This window comes from Bufo gargarizans, chromosome 11 (assembly GCF_014858855.1).
Source record: "Bufo gargarizans isolate SCDJY-AF-19 chromosome 11, ASM1485885v1, whole genome shotgun sequence".
Lineage (NCBI taxonomy): Eukaryota > Metazoa > Chordata > Amphibia > Anura > Bufonidae > Bufo > Bufo gargarizans.
Genome location: NC_058090.1, coordinates 87641636 through 87665752, shown reverse-complemented (window position 1 = coordinate 87665752; position 24117 = coordinate 87641636).

The following is a 24117-nucleotide window of genomic DNA, read 5'->3' as shown; positions in this document are numbered from 1 at the left end:
TGCAGCAGGAAGGACATGCCCTCTGAGCTGTGATAGTGAGAGCTGCAGCAGGAAGGGCATGCCCTCTGAGCTGTGATAGTGAGAGCTGCAGCAGGAAGGACATGCCCTCTGAGCTGTGATAGTGAGGGCTGCAGCAGGAAGGACATGCCTTCTGAGCTGTGATGGTGAGAGCTACAGCAGGAAGGACATGCCCTCTGAGCTGTAATAGTAAGAGCTGCAGCAGGAAGGACATGCCCTTTGAGCTGTGATGGTGTGTGCTGCAACAGGAAAGACATGCTTTCTGAGCTGTAATAGTGAGAGCTGCAGCAGGAAGGACATGCCCTCTGAGCCTTGATGGTGAGAGCTGCAACAGGAAAGACATGCTTTCTGAGCTGTAATAGTGAGAGCTGCAGCAGAAAGGACATGCCCCCAGAGCTGCCAAACTGAAATGAATCTAGCAAAGCAATGAATTGTGAGATCTCCAGGACCATGTGAGGTACAGGGCTGGTTCTAGCTTTGTTAGAAAGAGGTTGTCATGTATCATAGAATGTCCGATTTTCATTTTTTCCATAAGTCATAGGATAACCCCTGTTAACAGTAATATTTCTTTTTGGCTTGCTATTAAATTTCTAGTCCTTCTATCCCTTCTGAAGTGTGATGCTTGAAATCGTAGTCAAAAGGTGGTCTCACACTTCATCTGTAGAGGAGCAATATACCCGAAACATATTGAATATCTCCTTTTATATTATCGGCTTTTGCATCAGCTGCTTGGCACTGAGCTCTACCGCTTGGGAAATATATTGGCCATGAGCCATTTAGAAGGCAAGCACCTCTAAGACGTCTCGGTCATCTACCTCTTATCCCAGAACGGGGGGCACGAGACAGAGCTGAGCCTACATGAGAACGACTGGACCTAGTGACTACTGCGCACAAGGCCTCGGGAGCACAGTGGATTTTGGCTCCAAGTGCACTTTATACCAGCAAGGAAATCTAATCACACTCACTTAAAACAGTCTTGCATCTGAAGTATGCTGGAGGCTGCCAAATTCTTCATCAAGAAGGCCTTTCGGAGAAATTCCAAATTTCCATAATACTGTGGTTAGTACACTGAAATAGGCGCCGCAGCCTCTACTGATCCCTGCAAAACCCATGCCTTTCATAACGGTCTTGTATCTATTCTCCGACAGAGTTATCCTTTTAAGTAGGTTAAAGGGGTCCTCCACCTTAGACAATCCTCACTGGTATTATTATGCAAAGAATAGGGTATTGGAAATATTATATATTATTACGGTATACATGCAATAAAAGTATTCATCCATTTTCCTCTCTGGTAATGCCTCCTGCTGTTTCTCCTTCTGGTCCACCTTCTGTAATCGGAGTTAAAAAAAAAAGCTTTATATTTGTGGGATAACCCCTTTAATAATAAGGTGATGACCAAGTGCGCCCCCTACCCCAGCACTAATTTTTCTGGTGGATGCTAAGCATTACATAGAGCCCATGAGTTGTCTGTGTAATACAGCAGAGGTCTTTTTGTATCTGCTCTCCACTCTGGCCAAGGGATGAGTATCCCGAACAGGAGTCATGCTCTGTTAAAGGGGTTGGCCAGCTTAAGAAAAAAACTACTACTCTTCTCTGATTGTACTGTTCATATAGACAGTATGGGTATAAAGTATCGTCTAGACCAGACATGCTCAACCTGCGGCCCTCCGGCTGTTGCAAAACTACAGCTCCCAGCATGCCCGAACAGACTACAGCAGGGCATTGTGGGAGTTGTAGTTTTACAACAGCTGGAGGGCCGGAGGTTGAGCATGCCTGGTCTAGACCCTTTACCATCTTGTGAACATAAACCATACCTATATGTGCAACTGCAATGCACCCATCTTCTGTATTTGGCTGCCGGGGCTAATCTCTGGGAGGGGCCAGAAAATTCCTCGGCACCCGGGAGTTTTTCCACCCCTTCCGAGAGTCTCCAGAAAAGTTGATAAGTATTTTTTTATGTCATGGCTTCTTGATGATAATTAGGGAAGAGATTCATCCATACAGATTCCATAGCTTTACCTGTCCTTAGTGTAAGGGGTGCCACTTGTCCTATTGGCTTAGGCACCTGGAGCCGGCACCCCTGCATCCCCTACGCTTGGTGCCCAGTGTACTTTAGGTACCTGGAGTAATTATTTGAGTGCTGTATGATTGTATCATTTGGGCATTGCACAATATGTTAGAAATAATCAGGAATTATTTTAGTACAGGGATGCTCGACCTGCGGCCCTATAGCTGTTGCAAAACTACAACTCCCAGCATGCCCAGACAGCCTACAGCAAGGCATGGTGGGAGTTGTAGTTTTACAACAGCTGGAGGGCCGTAGGTTGGGCATCCCTGTTCTAGTAAATGTGTTCTACAAAAAATTACATGGTAATGTCAGGAATATATCCAGTCATGGTTTCTCTAGGAGACTATGATGCCGACCAGCCAAGCCCCAGTTGGTCAACCTCTCTAGGAGTCTGGATGCAGAGTCACCAATCAGATCCTTATCCAGTGGCCAATCCCAGAGCCAGGTGATGCATTTAAGTCTAGCGCTGACTTCTGTCTTTGCCTGTAATTTGGTTTTCCTGGCTCCAGTTCATTCTGTGTATTAACCTCGGTTTGTTTCTGGATTAACCGTCTTGTCTACTGAATAGGCTTTAATTGTCTTTCCTGGGTTTGACTCATCGGCTTGTTTCTGGATTAACCCCTTGCCTGTTTTGGCTTCTATCGACTCTCCTGGCTCAGACGGTCTTCTTTTACTTTCGTTCTACTCCTTGGCTTCTGATAGGTCTGCTACCTGTGAGCTTGCACCTGTTTTCCGCTGCCTTACTCCGCAGACATAACCTGGGTCCCTAGCAGCCAACCAGCCTCACAGGGCCTTTGGTGAACATCTAGGGGTTGCCTTAGATCTACTATCCGGGGTGGTGAGATAAAATAAAGTAGGTAGCAGATGTGGAGTTTGCGGGCTGTGGCCCCAGATGGTGACTCTTACAGTTTTCTTACAGATAATATTTTAGGCATGTCCTAGTGTAAACTGAAATGAAGAAATGATCTATGAATGGTCCATGGTGTGGCATCAGACACGGCCCTAAAATATATTGTCCATTCTCAAACAGAAAAAGTACGCCTACAAATTAGTGATAATGTTATCAGTCTGCCTGGGCGAAACCAGATTGTTATAGTAGTCTGCCATATATCTGTCCTTTCCTCATATGTTTGAAAGCTCCCATACACATCAAACTATTGTTGGCCAAACCCACTATTCTATTGTGTGCGGAAAGCTTCGACTCTCGGATGAGGTCATGGGAGAGAAGGATTTCACTGCCTGTTCCTAATGTTCTCCAGGGAATTAATCCACCACCAGAAGTGTCTGGCGTTCTCTGCTCTCCAAACTGAAAACGATGTCGGATAAACAAGCTATTGAAGAAGTACAACCTTAAAGGGGGACTTCAGCAAATGGCATTGATCATGTAGAGAAAGTTAATGCCAGGCAGTTACTAATGTATTGTGATTGTCCATATTGCCTCCTTTGCTGGCTGGATTCATTTTTACATTGCATTATACACTGCTCGTTTCCATGGTTATGACCACCCTGCAATCCAGCCTCGGTGGTCGTGCTTGCACACTATAGGAAGAAGCACCAGCACCAGAACAGTGGGGGTCCGGCACCCTGTTTTTGGCAGCCAACAGCACCAGAAACTTGACAGTACATGGAGCCAGAAGCAGAAGGCTCCGTCCACTCTATAATGACCGTGTCGGTGTGTTTCGGCTCGGCTCGTATTCAAAGGGTATGAGCGGTATTGTTTCTATAAAGGAGCGTGAAGTGTATTTTCTATAATATGATGGATGATGATTTTTCTTGCACCCCAACGCCCTTTCTAGTAGAAGCTTTATACAGAGAGCCAATAATGTGACCCAAACTGGGGAAGGGCAAACTTATTAGAGACCAACCTATATAACACAGCCATATTGGCTACATAGCCCTATTTGCCCCAGAATCCATAATTGTCGTAAAACAGAACTTTCACTATTAAATAATTTAAATCAGTAAATGAAAAAAAGAGAATGCGTGTGTTGTTAAAGGGTAACTGTCATATTTTTTTTATTTGCTACCGTAGTTTATTAGAGCTCGGCATGTATACCTGAGTCTGTCAATGATTGTCAAAAGATCTGTAATTACCTTATATAACAGCTTCCATTAATGTCCTCTGTCCCTTTCCACTGCTGCTCCCTTAAAAGACCGTTGCTATGGCTTGTCTGTCTTCCCTTTAGTATAAACAGAAGACGGAGGGGCGGTCCTTCACACTGCATGCCTGCATTAGGCTTCAGAGTGAGGAGGCGTGTCTCTCAGTAATCCAATCTGATTGGCTGGCAGGGAGCTGCTGGCTACAGAAAGTGTGTATGGGAAGTGAGGGAAAGCAGTTTTGGCCTCAGAGAACTGGCAGAGGAGCCATCTTTAGAAGATCCTCATATTGTAGGATTCAAGACAGCTGTAACTAAGGGGAAAACTCAAGGAAAACAGTGGTATGTGAAGAAACTAAAGATTGCTTTATTCATAATGCTGCTGCAGCAATAACATATAAAATTGATTTTTTTATGAAAACATGACAGTTACACTTTAAAATTAGCTAGCAACCGTTCCTTAATTTGTAGATCTCATCAGTCACAACATACTGGTATCTCCTGACTGTGTGTAATCCCGTCACTTCACTGACCCTGCTACAGCTATAACAGGAACTATGCTAGACCTCTAAAAAACCTCTCTGCCCCCCAACATGTTTCACCAGTTAGACTGGCTTCATCAGGGGTAACAGGCAGCATAGAGAGCCTTGTACAAGTTTTCTTGCCCCTTGAACTTTTCCACATTTTTTAAATAAAAATTAATCATGGTTTTTAAAGTTTTTTTATAAATAAAAATCTGGAAAGTGTGGTGTGCATTTGTATGCAGTCCCCCTGAGTCAGTACTTTGTAGGACCACCTTCCGCAGCAATTACAGCTGCAAGTCTTGGGGCATGTCTCTATCAGCTTTGTACATCTAGAGGCTGACATGTTTGCCCATTCCTCTTTGCAAAATAGCTGAAGCTCAGTCAGATTGGCTGGAGAGCGGCTGTGAACAGCAATTTTCAAGTCTTGCCACATATTCTCAACGGCATTTAGGTCTGGACTGTGACTGGGCCATCCTAACACATGAATATGTATTGATGTAAACCATTCCATTGTAGCTCTGGCTGTATGTTTAGGGTCTATTCTGCTAGAAGGCGAACCTCCGCCCCAATCTCAAGTTCTTTGCAGCCTCTAGCTGTATATACAATACTTATACTGGCACAGGGGGGGGGGGCTGTTAATACTGGCACGGGGGGGTGCTGTTAATACTGGCACAGGGGGGCTGTTAATACTGGCACAGGCGGTCCGTTAATACTGGCACAGGGGGGATGTTAATACTGGCACAGGGGGGGGCTGTTAATACTGGCACAGGGGGATGTTAATACTGGCACGGGGGGGGGCTGTTAATACTGGCACAGGGGGGGGCTGTTAATACTGGCACAGGGGGGGCTGTTAATACTGGCACAGGGGGGCTGTTAATACTGGCACAGGCGGTCCGTTAATACTGGCACAGGCGGTCCGTTAATACTGGCACAGGGGGGATGTTAATACTGGCACAGGGGGGGCTGTTAATACTGGCACAGGCGGTCTGTTAATACTGGCACAGGCGGTCTGTTAATACTGGCACAGGGGGGGGATGTTAATACTGGCACTGGGGGGGCTGTTAATACTGGCACTGGGGGGGCTGTTAATACTGGCACAGGCGGTCCGTTAATACTGGCACAGGGGGGGATGTTAATACTGGCACTGGGGGGCTGTTAATACTGGCACTGGGGGGCTGTTAATACTGGCACGGGGGGGGGGCTGTTAATACTGGCACGGGGGGGCTGTTATTACTGGCACGGGGGGGCTGTTATTACTGGCACGGGGGGGCTGTTATTACTGGAACAGGGGGGCTGTTATTACTGGCACAAGTGGGGGGCTGTTATTACTGGAACAGGAGGGTTGTTATTACTGGCACAGGGGGGCTGTTAATACTGGCACATGATTGGGGGCACTATAGGGGCATCTACTGAGGCCACAAAGAAGGGGTATTTTATATGGGCGCTCTGTACAGTACAATTTTATACTTGCAAATTATGATGGACACTGAGGGCTTCTACTGGAGCATTTTATACTGGTATATTATGGGGGGCACTAGGAGGAAGGAGGGTGTGGAGCACTATGGGGGCATTTACTGGGGGCACTATATAGGGGTATTTATACTGGCACATTATGGGGGCACTATGGGGACATTAGCTCAACTGGGGGCATTACAAGGGGGTATTTTTTGCACTGTCACATTATAAGGAGAATTATTTCTATGGGGGGGGGGGGCATTATGATGGGCTTTATTACTCCCCCATGGTATGACCCCCTAGTAGCAGCATCAGCCTCTCCCTGCTCTGCTATCCCTCTGCTTCTTCTCCAAATCCTTATTATGAAATCTTTCTCATTAGGATAAAACACAACATCAGCTCCACCGAGCCCCCGGCCAAAGTGTGGAAGTGGCGTCCGAGATCCCCAAGGGCCAAGCCAAGTAATTGTAAGTTTTCTTGTGAAATATGTTTGTTATACGCATATAGCCTACACTGTGCCCGACAATATACAGTATACCTCTACACTGTGCCACACAATGTACAGTATACCTCTACACTGTGCCCCACAATATACCTCTACACTGTGCCACACAATATACAGTATACCGCTACACTGTGCCACACAATATACAGTATACCTCTACACTGTGCCACACAATGTACAGTATACCTCTACACTGTGCCCCACAATATACAGTATACCTCTACACTGTGCCCCACAATATACCTCTACACTGTGCCACACAATATACAGTATACCGCTACACTGTGCCACACAATATACAGTATACCTCTACACTGTGCCTCACAATATACAGTATACCTCTACACTGTGCCACACAATATACAGTATACCTCTACACTGTGCCCCACAATATACAGTATACCTCTACACTGTGCCACACAATATACAGTATACCTCTACACTGTGCCACACAATATACAGTATACCGCTACACTGTGCCCCACAATATACAGTATACCGCTACACTGTGCCACACAATATACAGTATACCTCTACACTGTGCCCCACAATATACAGTATACCTCTACACTGTGCCCCACAATATACAGTATACCGCTACACTGTGCCACACAATATACAGTATACCTCTACACTGTGCCACACAATATACAGTATACCTCTACACTGTGCCCCACAATATACAGTATACCTCTACACTGTGCCCCACAATATACAGTATACCGCTACACTGTGCCACACAATATACAGTATACCTCTACACTGTGCCCCACAATGTACAGTATACCTCTACACTGTGCCCCACAATATACAATATACCTCTACACTGTGCCACACAATATACAGTATACCTCTACACTGTGCCACACAATATACAGTATACCTCTATACTGTGCCCCACAATATACAGTATACCGCTACACTGTGCCACACAATATACAGTATACCTCTACACTGTGCCTCACAATATACAGTATACCTCTACACTGTGCCCCACAATATACAGTATACCTCTACACTGTGCCCCACAATATACAGTATACCTCTACACTGTGCCACACAATATACAGTATACCTCTACACTGTGTAGTCTGTTCTATAAGCACCATTGTTTTGTGGTGGCGGACAGAAAATAATCTGAAAGTGCCCCTCCCGAGACCAGGCTCTGGATCGGCCACTGCATCCATCTTCCCATGAACTCTGACCAGCTTCCCTGTCCTTCTGAAGAAAAGTCTCCCCGCAGCATGATGCTTCCACCACCATATTTCATGGTGGGGATGGTGTGTTTAGGGTGATGTGCAGTGTTAGTTTTCTGCCACACATAAGGTTTTGCATTTAGGCCAAAAAGTTCAACATTGGTCTCATCTGACCAGATCATCTTCTTCCACATGTTTGCTGTGTCTTTACATGGCTTGTGGGAAAACTGCAAACAGAACTTATGGTTTGCCACTCTTCCATAAAGGCCAGATTTGTGGAGCACACAACTAATGGTTGTCCTGTGGACAGTTTCTCCCACCTGAGCTGTGGATCTCTGCAGCTCCTCCAGAGTGACCAGAGTGACCTCTTGGCTGCTTCTCTAATCAGAGCTCTCCTTGCCTGGGCTGTCAGTTGAGGCTGACTGCCATGTCTTGGTAGGTTTGCAGTTGTGCCATTTTCAGATGATGGATTGAACAGTGCTCCGTGAGATGTTCAGAGCTTGGTGTGTGTGTGTGTATATATATATATATATATATATATATATATATATTTATAACTTAACCCTGCCTTACACTTCTCCGCAACTTTATCTCTGACCTGTCTGATGTGTTCCTTGGTTTTCATGATGCTGTTTGATCACTTATGTTCACTAACAAACTCCTGAGGCCTTCGCAGAACAACTGTAGTTATACTGAGAATAAATTACCCACAGGTGGACTCTATTTACTAATTAGGTGACTTCTGAAGGTAATTGGTCATACTGGATTTTATTTAGGGTTATCAAAGTTACAGCGGGCTGAATACAAATGCACGCCACACATCAGATTTTTTTTATTAATAATTTTGAGAACCATGTATCATTTTATTTTCACTTCACATATACTTGCTACTTTGTGTTGGTCTATCATATAAAATCCCAAAAAAACACATTTAACTTTGTAGGTGTAACGTGGAAAATACAGTTATGAATACATTTTCAAGGCACTGTAGCACATTATCGTCAGCAGAATTACCTCTGAGCTTGAAAAAACATAAAAAATTGAAAGTTAGCGTTTTAAGAACTATTAGGACATTATTATACAGCACTTCCAGGGCTGATTGGCATTTATGTCACTACTCATTCATCTATTAACCACAGCTTACCGCCACACCCCGGCTTATGTTTGGTTGCTGTGGAAACTAGAGAATGAGCAAATATACAGCTTGTTGCTATGTTATTTTATCAGTTGTGGTTGTAGAAGAGGGATTTGCATGAAGCGAAGGGCAGATGAGCAGGAAATGCGACATTATGGGCAGGAGGACTGAGTCACAGCCTACACAGTAGTGACTGACTTAGTGAAGGATGTGTATCTGATCCCATTACCGCTTCTGCTGACTATAAATACTGGACGGTTGAAAGTGCGGCTGAGGGACGGGCTGCGGACTGCTCTGCCAGATCTGCAAGGCGACTCTTAAAGAACCCCGCACATATACACGCACTGTACGGCATGGATTGTGTTTTTACTGGGGGCATCATTTTTCAAGATGAGCAAATTATTCAAAAGTTTAGTTCAGCTGCTTTACTGAATTTTATTCTAAAAAAATAGTTTTCTGACTAATTACTTAGTTACGAAGTGCATTTCTTTTGTAAGTAGTGGGTGCAATAACAGGGAGCGGCGATTGCGCTGCCCCTCGTCATTGAACCCCTCGCTGCCCCTCGTCATTGAACCCCTCGCTGCCCCTCGTCATTGAACCCCTCGCTGCCCCTCGTCATTGAACCTCTCGCTGCCCCTCGTCATTGAACCCCTCGCTGCCCCTCGTCATTGTACCCCTCGCTGCCCCTCGTCATTGAACCCCTCGCTGCCCCTCGTCATTGAACCCCTCGCTGCCCCTCGTCATTGAACCCCTCGCTGCCCCTCGTCATTGAACCCCTCGCTGCCCCTCGTCATTGAACCTCTCGCTGCCCCTCGTCATTGAACCCCTCGCTGCCCCTCGTCATTGAACCCCTCGCTGCCCCTCGTCATTGAACCCCTCGCTGCCCCTCGTCATTGAACCTCTCGCTGCCCCTCGTCATTGAACCCCTCGCTGCCCCTCGTCATTGTACCCCTCGCTGCCCCTCGTCATTGAACCCCCTCGCTGCCTCTCGTCATTGAACCCCCTCGCTGCCCCTAGTCATTGAACCCCTCGCTGCCCCTCGTCATTGAACCCCTCGCTGCCCCTCGTCATTGAACCCCTCGCTGCCCCTCGTCATTGAACCCCTCGCTGCCCCTCGTCATTGAACCCCTCGCTGCCCCTCGTCATTGAACCCCTCGCTGCCCCTCGTCATTGTACCCCTCGCTGCCCCTCGTCATTGAACCCCCTCGCTGCCTCTCGTCATTGAACCCCCTCGCTGCCCCTAGTCATTGAACCCCTCGCTGCCCCTCGTCATTGTACCCCTCGCTGCCCCTCGTCATTGAACCCCCTCGCTGCCTCTCGTCATTGAACCCCCTCGCTGCCCCTAGTCATTGAACCCCTCGCTGCCCCTCGTCATTGAACCCCTCGCTGCCCCTCGTCATTGAACCCCTCGCTGCCCCTCGTCATTGAACCCCTCGCTGCCCCTAGTCATTGAACCCCTCGCTGCCCCTCGTCATTGAACCCCTCGCTGCCCCTCGTCATTGAACCCCTCGCTGCCCCTCGTCATTGAACCCCTCGCTGCCCCTCGTCATTGAACCCCTCGCTGCCCCTCGTCATTGAACCCCTCGCTGCCCCTCGTCATTGAACCCCTCGCTGCCCCTCGTCATTGAACCCCTCGCTGCCCCTCGTCATTGAACCCCTCGCTGCCCCTCGTCATTGAACCCCTCGCTGCCCCTCGTCATTGAACCCCTCGCTGCCCCTCGTCATTGAACCCCTCGCTGCCCCTCGTGATTGTTCATACATGATTGTGGCATCTGATATAAACAAGATTGTAAAATAAAAAATAAAAAAATATCATACTTGCCTGATCCATTTGCTCACGACAGGCCGGCCGCAGCCATCTTGCTTGAAGATCAGGCGCGAGGTGACGACATCATATGTTGCCGTGCACGGGATTTCGTGCAAGATCTTCAATCAAGGTCGCGAGCAAATGGATCAGGTAAGTATGATTCATTTTATATTTTTTTCATTATTTCAGGGTAAATCTATCTCTACCACGAAACACGAGGAAGTTTAGCTTTGCGGCGAATCGAATTTATCCTGATTCGCTCAATGCAGCTACATCTCACAATTATGGGCTGACAGTCTTTCACAATTCTTTTTGATGAATTTTTATTTTTTTCTAAATGGACAAATCCTTTTGTGCTGATTAATTTTTTTTTTGATACAGAGTTCCCCACCCCCTACATAGAAATGGAGGTAAAAGGGTTATCCCACGCCTTTCAAACTGTTATCAGCGACATATTTGGAGGACTTGCCTCCATTTCTGTTGGTGGGCAGCAGCTCATCAAATACCTGCATCTCCCAGGATGCACTGAAATTAGCTTTAGCTTGTTAACTCACATCGCGCGTCTCCAGAGGCGCATTGTGCTGGTCAGTGTTACTATCCATAAGTGTTCAGGACCTGGGGAGCGCACCGGTCATGTGACCCTGATCACATGATGGTCATGTGAACATCACATGACCACATAATCCCATCATGGAAAAATAATGTATTGGGTAGCTCAACCAAGGAGTAGAATGATAAAGGTGCAGACACACCCAGTCTAAAATGAACGAATTTTAGTAAAATAGCAGGCACTCTTACAGATGGAGTAACGTATTATTTATTAATAAATATATCTCCTAAAATATTCTATAAAATATACAAGCCTAAAATGGACACACACAGAATGGATCACATGTTGGACGATAGCAGCATATATAGGTAAATAATGCGCATTATTTAGTTGTAATCTGACAAGTCCAGATGGATCAGTGAAATATTAACAGAATATTCCTCATAAAAATAAAAAGAGCAAAGCGGACGTAGCAATGTATGCAGCAGCAGTAGCAGAGGTCAGGACGCACTGTAAAGATCGTATAGAGTTCTCTTCAATACCGGAAAATGTCCAGGTAACCACAGTATTAGGATTCTCTATGTCCAAAATACTCAGCGCAGTTCCAAAGTATTTTGGACATAGAGAATCCTAATACTGTGGTTACCTTGACATTTTCCGGTATTGAAGAGAACTCTATACGATCTTTACAGTGCGTCCTGACCTCTGGTACTGCTGCCGCATACATTGCTACGTCCGCATTGCTCTTTTTATTTTTATGAGGAATATTCTGTTAATATTTCACTGATCCATCTGGACTTAGTAACATAGTACATAAGGCCGAAAGACACCTGTCCATCCAGTTCGGCCTGTCATCCTGCAAGTTGATCCAGAGGAAGGCAAAAAAAAAAACTGTGAGGTAGAAGCCAATTTTCCACACTTAAGGGGGAAAAAATTCCTTCTCGACTCCAATCAGGCAATCAGAATAACTCCCTGGATCAGCGACCCCTCTCTAGTAACTATAGACTGTAATATTATTACACTCCAGAAACACATCCAGGCCCCTCTTGAATTCCGTTATTGTACTCACCATCACCACCTCCTCAGGCAGAGAGTTCCATAGTCTCACTGCTCTTACCGTAAAGAATCCTCTTCTATGTTTGTGTACAAACCTTCTTTCCTCCAGACGCAGAGGATGTCCCCTCGTCACCGTCCTGGGGATAAATAGATGATGGGAGAGATCTCTGTACTGACCCCTGATATATTTATACATAGTAATTAGATCTCCCCTCAGTCGTCTTTTTTCTAAAGTGAATAACCCTAATTTTGATAATCTTTCAGGGTCCTGTAGTTGCCCCATTCCAGTTATTACTTTAGTTGCCCTCCTCTGGACCCTCTCCAGCTCTATGTCTGCCTTGTTTACAGGAGCCCAGAACTGTACACAGTACTCCATGTGTGGTCTGACTAGTGATTTGTAAAGTGGTAGGACTATGTTCTCATCACGGGCATCTATGCCCCTTTTGATACAACCCAGTATCTTATTGGCCTTGGCAGCAGCTGCCTGACACTGGTTTCTACAGCTTAGTTTGCTGTTCACTAAAATTCCTAAGTCCTTTTCAATGTCAGTGTTACCGAGTGTTTTATCATTTAGTATGTACGGGTGACTTGCATTATTCCTTCCCATGTGCATTTTAGGCTTGTATATTTTATAGAATATTTTAGTAGATATATTTATTAATAAATAATATGTCACTCCATCTGCAAGTGTGCCTGCTATTTTACTATAATGGCTGCGGCTCTCCGGCTGCTGTGGGACTGCAGCTCCCAGCATGCCCAGTCTGCTTACAGCTATTAGCCTGCAGCGGGGCATGATGGGATTTGTGGTGTTGCAGCGGCTGGGGAGCCGCAGTTTACGGAGTCCCGCTGGCCGTGATGAACGGACAATACTGCGGTGAGCACATGTCATGCGCCTGCGGGGGGATGCATTTTAGTTTGATTATAAGACACTATTCATTGTGTGTTATGTTAATTATCACTCTGTATGAGGCTTGACAAAGGCTGGGATACAGCCGAAACATTGCGGCTTGATTTGATGGCACACCTTCTGTAAAGTCCGTCCAATAAAGGATTCACCGGATATGCTGCCGCTACCTATTTTCTATACGGTCGACTGCTGAGGATATACGGTCGTGGCTCGTCTGTTGCATTACCGATGTGGCCGTTCATGTCGGTGGGTGCTGCTCTACAAATACTTTTGTCTAGCATTGACCGTCTAGTGATTCTCCATGACTATGTAATGTCATGTGTTCTAGTTTATTACTTTTGGCCATTTGCTCTTATTTCTTTACAGAAGTAGCAAAGCTGAATTTGAAATGTACAGTAATTTATGCTGCTCTGTAGGTGAGGACTACGTAAATATGATAATAGGGAAGTGAAGAATTTTAACTCCTGTGTAACCGCGGCTGCTGTGCGCCACGGTCCCGGACGAGGCATCCATTTCACCGCTGCGGCCCTGGAATCTGTTTCTGTAGGTGTCATTGCTTCTGAGGATTCCGCTCCACGGCTTCCACTCAGCCCTGGACACTGCATGAGTTCGGCTGGTTTCGTGTTACACTACTCTAAGGGCGGAGTGCATCACTCCCTGGGCTGTGTGGGTTAAGTCAGGTGACATTGCGGACCAACTCTGGCTCTCCTGCATGTATTTAAGTGGCTCAGCCCCCTTCCCAGATGCCTCAGTGTCAAGGTCCTTGAGTTTGCTGGTTACTGATACGCTTGTGTGCTCCTGATCTATACTTCGTTCCTGGACTCTGCTTATTGTCTGATCCCTGCCTGCTTGCTTTGCCTCTCCTGTTGCTGATCCGGATTGCGTGACCTGTACCTGTGCCGCCTGCCCTGACCTATTGACTGTCTGACCACGTCTCTGCCTTATCCTTCAGTCCTGCACCGTTGATCCCGGTAATGTCTCTGCCCACCTAACTACGCTTGTACTTCTGGTACCTACTCGGGTACCTCCTGGGCCGCCCGGACCAGCTGCCACTGACCCTGGCATCTACCCCAATGGCTCAAGTCTATCCTCACCATCTGAGGCTCTAGTGAAAACCCAGGTCGTTGCTTAGACACGCCCCTCCAGAGTATAGCCAGTCAGTGGCACAGTGGGTTCACACCCGCTGATCCGTGACATCCTGATCCTTTTGTGCCCTCAGGAATCGTGGAATACTATATCTCCTTATGGACAGTACCTAAACAATGTGAGGAGTCTTATAGGCCAGGTAACGGTACTTCTGGGAACAGGGTAAGTAAATGAGATCTTGGAAAGCTCTGCATCTAATGTGACCAGATGTAAGGTAGTCAATGTTCAAGCTTTTAAACAGGTCTTGAGACATGACTTTGATAATAAAGCCAGCATCTCTTCTGCAGTTTCTGGTTAAATTTTCCCTCATCAGTGCAGAACAGAGAATACTGGCCTAGGTCAGGATTCTGGGAATACCTTATGGAGAGCACCTAAACAGCATAAAGAGCCTTATAGTCCAGGCAACACATACCCTCTTCCCAAAATTCCAGAGGAGCGTTGCCTGGCATATAAGACTCCTCATGCATAAGTAGAGATAGTACCCCCCACATTCTGACTTGGGCCTCTCACCCAGTTAAGCCAGTACTTTCTGATATGCACTGATGAAGGGCAATCACCCCAAAACCTATGTCTGCAGATAAGATGCTGGCTTATTTATTATCCAAGTCATGTCTCAAAGCCTGTTTAAAGGGTCGAACATTGACTTATAAGATAGCTGCCTTACATCTGGTGGAATTAGAAGCAGAGCTTTCTTAGAACTCCTTTTTATACCTTCTTCCCAGAATTCGAGAGCAGCATGTATGGTCTATAAGACATTAGAGGCAGAGCTTGCTAAGAGCACATTTGTGTGCTCTCAGGAGATAAGCCAACACCAGAGGTGTCTGGCAGTTTTTTTCTCATCACTCCTTATTAAAAAAAAACATATTTACTTTTAGCTCAACCAAGCGTGTATGTGCATGGGGCAGTTTGGAAAGAGAGCTAACTTTTGAGACTGATGGAGCACTGCCTATGTCAGCGCTATAGAAGGGAATGGACCAGTGGACCATCATGCATCCTACCACACCATTCAGAGAGTAGACTTGGGGACCAACTGTTCTCAGGATTTCCAGAGGTCCCAGTAGATAGGTCATAAATACCTTTTGAATAATCTTTTTAACCCCTTAGTGACTGTAATAGAAATATTTGTAGTATAAATTCGCTTGCATCAGACTTTGTGTAAGGAAAGGTAAATCTCTTCAAGACTCAGAGTCAGACAAAGGTGTTATCATAGTAAACCTACAAAACACCTCTCTGTCAAACCTAGACAGCAAAACATACCACCTGTACAGCATACAGCATAGCAAAAAGAAAGCAAGTGGAGATAGTATACAAAAATATCACTTTATTCTCAAATGTTTACATTTGAGAAGAAAGTGATATTTTTGTATACTATCTCCACTTGCTTTCTTTTTGCAAAGGTGTTATCATGTTGAGTTCTGCTGAGCAATTTCCCTCCTGCCCAGTCTGTTCACTTTTATTTCTTACTGTAACAATAGAAAAGGGGCCGGCCCGTCACCCGACCACTTACTTCATGTAACAAGGATACAGGAAGTGATGTCATACAGGAAGTGATGACACAGGAAGATGAGAAACCACCATCATTTAGAGTAACCTAGCCAGCTAACAAACACATGTATACCATAATCTACCATTACCACTGAAGTGAACTTTATCCAGCCTTGCTCAGTGATCAATGCCAGATAAAGTTACTATGGTCCTCATTTACAGGACAACGTCATTATCTCCAGCGGCTGATCAGGCGCACTAGAGACAACAAACGCACGTTCCTTTCATATATTGTTCTCTTAACAAATGCATCCACGCCAAGCCAATAAATCTGCGTCTTGCGCGGGGGCCCTAGCCGGCGTCCATACATCAGCCAACAAAACACTGCTCTGCTGAACACTAATCAGTCTCCCCCGGCCCACAGCCCAGCGCATAGCACATGGACCATTCGCCGACGGAGACCTCTGCGCCCAGCAGCTGTGACAGGACATACACAGGAAGATATCCACTCCAATGGTTTACCCTGACACTGAGAGACATGATGACAATACACAATATATTAAATACACATCCTAATAAAATTTCCACAACATGACCAAGCCTGTTTGGGCCTTAATGACCAAGCCAGATTTTGGAAGCAGAGAATAACTTTGTAACGGTTTTGCACATCAAAGTAATTCCGACATTGTTTTCTCGTCACATATTGTACTTTACTTAGGGGGTAAAATTTTACCGATACAATATGCGTATCTTTATAAAATTTTTTATAAATGTATGAAAATTTGTAAAAACTTGCATATTTTTCTATTTTCAACTGCAATATTTCACATACATAAATACCATTCAATATTTTTATCAGAAAAATATATCCACATCTTTACTATATTTTGGCTGCACTTTTACTTTTAAATTTAGAAGACTTACCATTTTAGGCTACTTTCACACTAGCGTTCGTTGGTCCGCTCGTGAGCTCCGTTTGAAGGAGCTCACGAGCGGACCCGAACGCCTCCGTCCAGCCCTGATGCAGTCTGAATGGAGCGGATCCGCTCAGACTGCATCAGTCTGGCGGCGTTCAGCCTCCGCTCCGCTCGCCTCCGCACGGACAGGCGGACAGCTGAACGCTGCTTGCAGCGTTCGGGTGTCCGCCTGGCCGTGCGGAGGCGTGCGGATCCGTTCAGACTTACAATGTAAGTCAATGGGAACGGATCCGCTTGAAGATGTCACCATATGGCTCAATCTTCAAGCGGATCCGTCCCCCATTGACTTTACATTGAAAGTCTGAACGGATCCGCGCAGGCTACTTGCGCACTTGCGAATTTTTTCTAAGTTATTAATGCAGACGGATCCGTACTGAACGGAGCCTCCGTCTGCATTAATATGATCGGATCCGTTCAGAACGGATCCGATCAAGCGCAAGTGTGAAAGTAACCTTAACATTAATTGTAAAATTTTTGAAGTACATATTTTTTTCCTGCAACAAGCCAAGTTTGCAGAGGCTTATAAGTGTCAAAATAATATAAACCCCCATTTTGAAAACTAGACCCCTAATGTATTCATCTATGGGTGTAATGATATTTTTTTTTTTACCCCCTAGTTTTTTAAAGAAATTAATGCTAAGAAGGTGAAAAAAATAGCATTTAAATTTTTTAGACAAAAGTGTCAATTTTTTTTTCTACAGAGCGCATAAAAATGAGGTACACCCCAAAATGTATCACCCCATTTCTCCTGTCTTCAGAAATATCCTTATTGTGGCCCTAATCTTATGTCTTGACACACGGCAGGGCCCAAACATGAACATCCAGTGGCTTTCAGAACACAAAGTTTGCTTTGAAAATGTTTTGGGCCCCATTGCACCCTTGTAATAGCGTTGAGCTGCCAAAACAATAGAAAACCCCCATAAATGACCACATTTTGAAAACTAGACCCCCTAAGGTATTCATCTAGGGGTGTAGTGAGCTTTTAGACCTCCTAGTTTATGCTAAGCAGGCGAAAAAAATATATTTTTCATTTTTTACACAAGTGTCAATTTAAAGACAGGTTTTTTTTGTACAGAGCACATGAAAATTAAGAAGTACACCCCAAAATGTATCACCCCACTTCTCCTGTCTTCAGAAATACCCCCATTGTGGCCCTAATCTTATGTCTTGACACACAGCAGTGCCCAAACATGAAGGAGCATCTGGGGCCTTTCAGATAATCAAACTGAAAATGGTTCAGGCCCCATTGCACACATGTAATGGCGTTGAACTGCAAAATGATAGAAAAACATTAAAAAAAGACCCCATTTTAAAAACTAGATCCCAGCATGCATCTAGTGGTGTAGTGAGCATGCTGAGTGCAAAATTATTATAGGATGAAATAATGAGTATATATGGTTTTATTCAAATTGTCAATAAAATTTTCACAGGAAATTGGAGAGAAAATATTTTTAAAGTTGGTAACCCTGTTACTGTCTTAGAAATCCGCCACATTCTTATCTTTGTGGCGCGTACAGATGAGAAGTGAAGCTGTGAACTTATAAGGGAAACAGATTTCTAAAAAGGCATTTGCTTGTACATATGACCATGTCTTGCCAAACTGAAAAAATAGGAAAAAACTGAACTGTAGTGAAAGGCAACAAGTCCAAGAAAACGGAGCAAAATATCTCCAACTATGTTCCAAATTCCAGTTTGTTCACAAGATACAAGAACACGGATAGGGCAATAATAACAAGCTGGCATTCAAGGACAGTGAGTGGTCGTACAACGTCTCTTTAGCCCCATCAATCCGTATATGAGACACGAACGTGCTAAGTGACGCGGTGCACCATAACGGGCCCATGCCCGGCAAAGTAGAAACCGCTATGCAGACAATCAACCAGTCACCTACAGAATATATAAAAGGACAGTTTCCAGAACTGTCTGTAGGAACAGTAATGGATCACTAATTCCCAAAATTCGGGTGTCCCTCCTCCTTCCGTGTTTGCTCCACACCCGGCACCGTTCCTGAGGATATGTCTTGCTGGCAGTGGCAGGGACGGGGTGAGGGAAGTGGAGCCTTCGAACATCCTCAGATTCAAAGGCTTGCCCAGGTGCGGGGGACTCTCAACCACCTTCTCCTGGAACTCAAGGAAGTTGAGGGTTCCTTGGGCCTTTTTAAATAAAACAAAACTATTATAGGTAGCAATCTGAATGAGGTCCAGGCCCTGTTTTTTTCCCTTCACCAGGTTGAAGCGCCTGGTCCGAGAGGTCTACACCTCCCATAAATTTATTGTAATCTGTCCCACAGACCGGTTTGTGCTTGTCAGCAGTAGCCCCCCTCTCGCTAACCGCCACTGTGGTGTCTGCGTGCACGGTGGAGAGCATGTAGATGTCCTTCCACTTCACTGCAAGCAGCTGGTCACTTGCAAGGGCGAAGGATGCTCCTTTCTCCAAACGCTTGGACACCAGCGGTTATGGCTATCACACTCTATTTTTACGGACTGTCCCACAAGCCCCTGTGTTTGCAGCATGGAGGGATTTATAAAGGGGTATACTGGTATAAAAATTATCAGTGTACACGTGGTACCCTTTGTGCAGGAATGGCGCCAATAAATCCCAAACAATTTTGCCTGATGTTCCAATATTTCCGGCGCAGCCTGGGGGGGTTAAGTTGGGAGTCTCTGCCCTCATATACAGACAGACCGCAGGTGTAGCCGGTTGTGCTCTCGCACACCTTATATCATTTTACCCCATATCTGGCACGCTTAGAGGGAATAAACTGACGGAAGGAAAGGCGACCTTTAAAACTAAAAAGGGATTCATCAACGGACAGATTTTTTTCAGGGGTATATAATTTTAAGAATAAATCCCTAAGGAGGGAAATAAGGGGTCGCAATTTATTTAGGCGGTTGTAGGCTGGGTCAGTTCTGGGGGGGACTTGGGAATTGTCTGAAAAATGCATAAACCGCATTAGGGCTTCGTAGCGTTTTTGGGACAAAACTGCTGCAAACACAGGGGTTGAGTGGACAGTACTCGCAGCCCAATACAATCGGATAGATGGCTTTTTTACAATGCCCATGTCCAGGGTAAGCCCCCTAAATTTTTTTTTTTCAGAGACATTTATGGGGGTCCACCGTCTTATATAAATAGACGTGGGCTTTTGTACAGCAAACTGTGTGGCGTACAGATTAGTTTGCTGCACAATTAATTCCAGGACTTTATCGTCCACAAATAAATGAAAAAAATCATAAGGGGTAAAATTGGTGACGTCCACATTAATTTGGGGAGTAACATAGTACATAAGGCCGAAAAAAGACATCTGTCCATCCAGTTCGGCCTGTTATCCTGCAAGTTGATCCAGAGGAAGGCAAAAAAAAAACTGTGAGGTAGAAGCCAATTTTCCTCACTTTAAGGGAATAAAAATTCCTTCCCGACTCCAATCAGGCAATCAGAATAACTCCCTGGATCAGCGACCCCTCTCTAGTAGCTATAGCCTGTAATATTATTACGGTAGTAGATAAAAATTGGGGTACTTGGGAGGAAAATGATCAAGCAGGAACCCACGTAGTAGTAGGGACGGGACCGCTGGGTGGTGAATGCGATAAGGTGGCGACTTCTACCACCATAGGGCTATGGGGTCTGGGGATAGAAGCGGAGCTAGAGTCCCTGCTATCGGAAATATTCCGCCTCTGAAGTGGTGTCGGATTCAGAGTTTGCAGAGCATAGAAATTCATATGCCTGTGCAATGGGTGCCTCCCCCTAGGGCCCTCTATATCTAAAACGCGTCCTAGATGCAGAAATGCCGAGTGGTATAGTGCAACCTAATTATGTCTCTCCATGTGTCACGGTGCTCCTACCTGGATACTGCTGGACCCCAGACTTTGGCTCCGAAGCAATAAATAGGGGGAATAATTGAGGGAGTTGAAAGAAAGATTGAGTCCAGACCCTTGTATGTAGTTGAACAGCAGCTTTACTTTGCATAAACGTTCTCCAAAACTGTTTATAGACTTTGTCCTGGTTCCAGCAGGCTTTAGAATGAAACTGGCAGGCAAACTCCACTCTCTGACTCTGCTGTACTGACAGGCTGACTGTATGCTCCTTCTTGCTGTACGTCTCTTTGTATGGTTTGTCTCTAGATTAGGCCAGGGAACTTTCCTCCTGGCTCCTGAGGCTCTAAGCTTTGGCCTCCATGGCCAGCAGAGGTTAGTAGCAGGGTGAAGTAGTAGCTCTGCACTGTATTTATTTTGCGGTCTGCAAAACACTGATCTGCAAAATAAAACATGACATCCGTGTGACATCCGTATTGCATCAGTTTTTTTTGCAGATCCATTGTAACAATGCCTGTCCTTGTCTGCAAAACGGACAAGAATAGGACATGTTCTATCTGTTTGAGGAATGGACATACAGAAACGGAATGCACGCAGAGTCATTTCCATTTTTTTGCTGACCCATTGAAGAGAATGGTTCTGCATACGGACCTGTAAAAAAAATAAAAAAAATCTGAATATGAGGCCTTATTCACATCAGACCATCTCAACTAGAGTTCAAAATCTTCACAAAAACACTCGGGCCAAAATCATAAAATGTCGTTTGCCCAGTCTATATGTATAGATATGTATTATAGTAAGATCTGACAAATTTTGGGGGACATTTATCGATTCTGCTATGCCAGTTTTGTGTTGTAAAAATGTCGCAAGCAATTTAACGTGCATCATTTTTCAAATATTTAGAAACTTTTGATGAGCTTTGCCACTTTCAAAAGTCGAGTGGAAAGTCTCCTATACGCCAGTCACATTATACTTGCGCCAAATGATGCCTTTGCAGATGTGAATCTGCCTTGGGTTTACACCCAAGACCAATGTTAGGCCTTGGCTTACCATGCCACCTATGATGTCCGTGAGCTTTGATCTGGGGATCTCGCCTCCAGACACGGCAGACATGGAGATTTCATGTTTACGTAGAGCAATCTTAATACCTGGTATTTTCTTTGTCAGACAGTCATTGTACTTTGCACAGGGCACACTGTCATAGATAATCCGGTAGATTAGGACAACGTCAATATCTTTTTAGAGAGTAGATTTTAATTCCTGGGAAACGAGGCTGTCCGTAAACTAGTCATGGGAAAACCGAGCTTCCTATGGCTCCCAAGGGGAGAACAACAGGGGCTTTTAAATGGAAGACGTGTCATTTCTTATTTCTGATCCTGGAGAAAAATAACTGGAATTGGTGCTTCTTGGAATCGCGAGCCTTATTTTGTCAGTCTGTAGGAGAGACACTGTAGCTGGACTTCTGGATCCTAAGGCCGGGTTCAGGCATGGGATTTGGTTTCTTAATCTGATCCCGGTTTATGGCTGAGTAGAACACTCGTGTAGCTAGCATCTATTTCAACTCCTAGGAGTGCATTTCCCAAGAGGGGAGTGGGCACGATGGTTAGCACTGTTCCTGCCAACCATACCTTTTTACTTGAAGGTACGGCCAAAATACAATATATAACTATACACAATAAAACAACAATTGCAGATACCCCCATGTCTGGGATACGGCAGAAGCAGAGGATGGGAGAAGTGGTAGTGGCTAGGATGGTGATAGTTGTACTCACAGGTTGCTGTGGCAATCTCTACCTTGAGACCGTGCAGTGATATAAAGGTGCACCTTTTCTTCCCTCGGGGCACACCACTTGACTTTTTGGGGGTTCTGCCTGATGTTAGACGGGGTGCCCTTGGTGTTACGTAGATGGGTGCAAGGCAGGAGCAGGGTCTGGGGGGACAGGTAGGCGAGCGTAGGAGGAGCTCGCCTAGGGTGCCACCCATCTACTAAAAAGTGCGGGAACAATCACGGACTGCTAGGCCTGAAGCCTATGAGGCAGTAAAACGGCGCAAGAGGTTGCAATGAAATCACCGCAATCTCTCGGCAACACATGCCACAGATGTGAGGTAAGCTGTCTGTTTTTCTGTTTTTAACGTTTATACTAAACATCGGCACTACTGGGGGCACCAAAAAAGGGGGAGCATTATATATACTGGTGCTATGGGAGGGACGGAGAAGCATTATATACTGGAACTACAGGGGCACTGCAGGAGGGGCTTTATAAATACTGGGGGCATTATGCTTATATTACTACTGAGGGTACTGTAGGGGCATTGTTATTGGGCATATTATGGAGGGCAGTGCTACTAATGGGGGCACTCTTGAGAAGTATTATCACTATTGGTGTCACTATTACTAATGAGGGCAGTCTGGGAGCAATATTTGTAGGGGGAACTAACAGTATAGTGTTTGTGGGCATGCGGGGGTACAGCTTGCACAGTATTGGGAGTAGCAGCAGGATGACAGTGGCCTGTATAATTTGGGGGCTGATATTGGGTCTCTATAAATTTGGGGGCTGAAATCTGTAACCGTCCCCATCTATCATGTGCTATATGGTAATACTGGTGTCTTTTTATGTAGCTGAGGGGGCTGCACACCCCTGACCAAAGAGGTCTGCCCATGAGGGTTTTGACCAAATGGAGAAGAAAAGGAAAGTGAAGAACTCAAATCTGTGGAGACGTCACCTGGATCTGCCCTTGACTGCTTCTTTTGAAGTGTTTTAATATCTTTATTAGAAAGTAGTTACTTTAAAATGACTCTGAGTACAAAAGTGTACTCAGAGAGTGGAGCTAGAAACTGGACCATGGGAGCAAACTAACCCATAAGAAACAACCAAAGAACAAGATGACCCAGGGACCAAAAATACCAGAAGCCTGAACAACTGGATTGAGAGGAAAGTAATAACGGCTAAAAGCAGGACAACCAAAAACTCTCAAGGTCTTGATGGCCTCATCACTAAACGTCATGGAGGATTGATGTGGACAGGGTCAATAGGCAGCTAGAGAAGTACAGAACCTATCACCATGAACATTCTTTATGAGGAGGAAACCTATTTACTTTATTCAGCATTTGACTAAGTAAGGCCTCTTGCACACAAACGGCGGGTCCATAATACACGGGCACCGGCCCGTGTGCACTCCGAATCAAGGATGCAGACCCATTTACTTGAATGGGTCTGCAATCACAGAGATGCGGAACGGAAGCACGGATCGGAACCCCACGGAAGCACTTCCATGGTGTTTCTGTCCGTGCCTCCGCACCGCAGAAAAATAGAACTTGTTCTATTTTTTTTGTTCTATTTTTTTGCGGTGCGGACGGATCACAGACCCATTCAATTTGAATG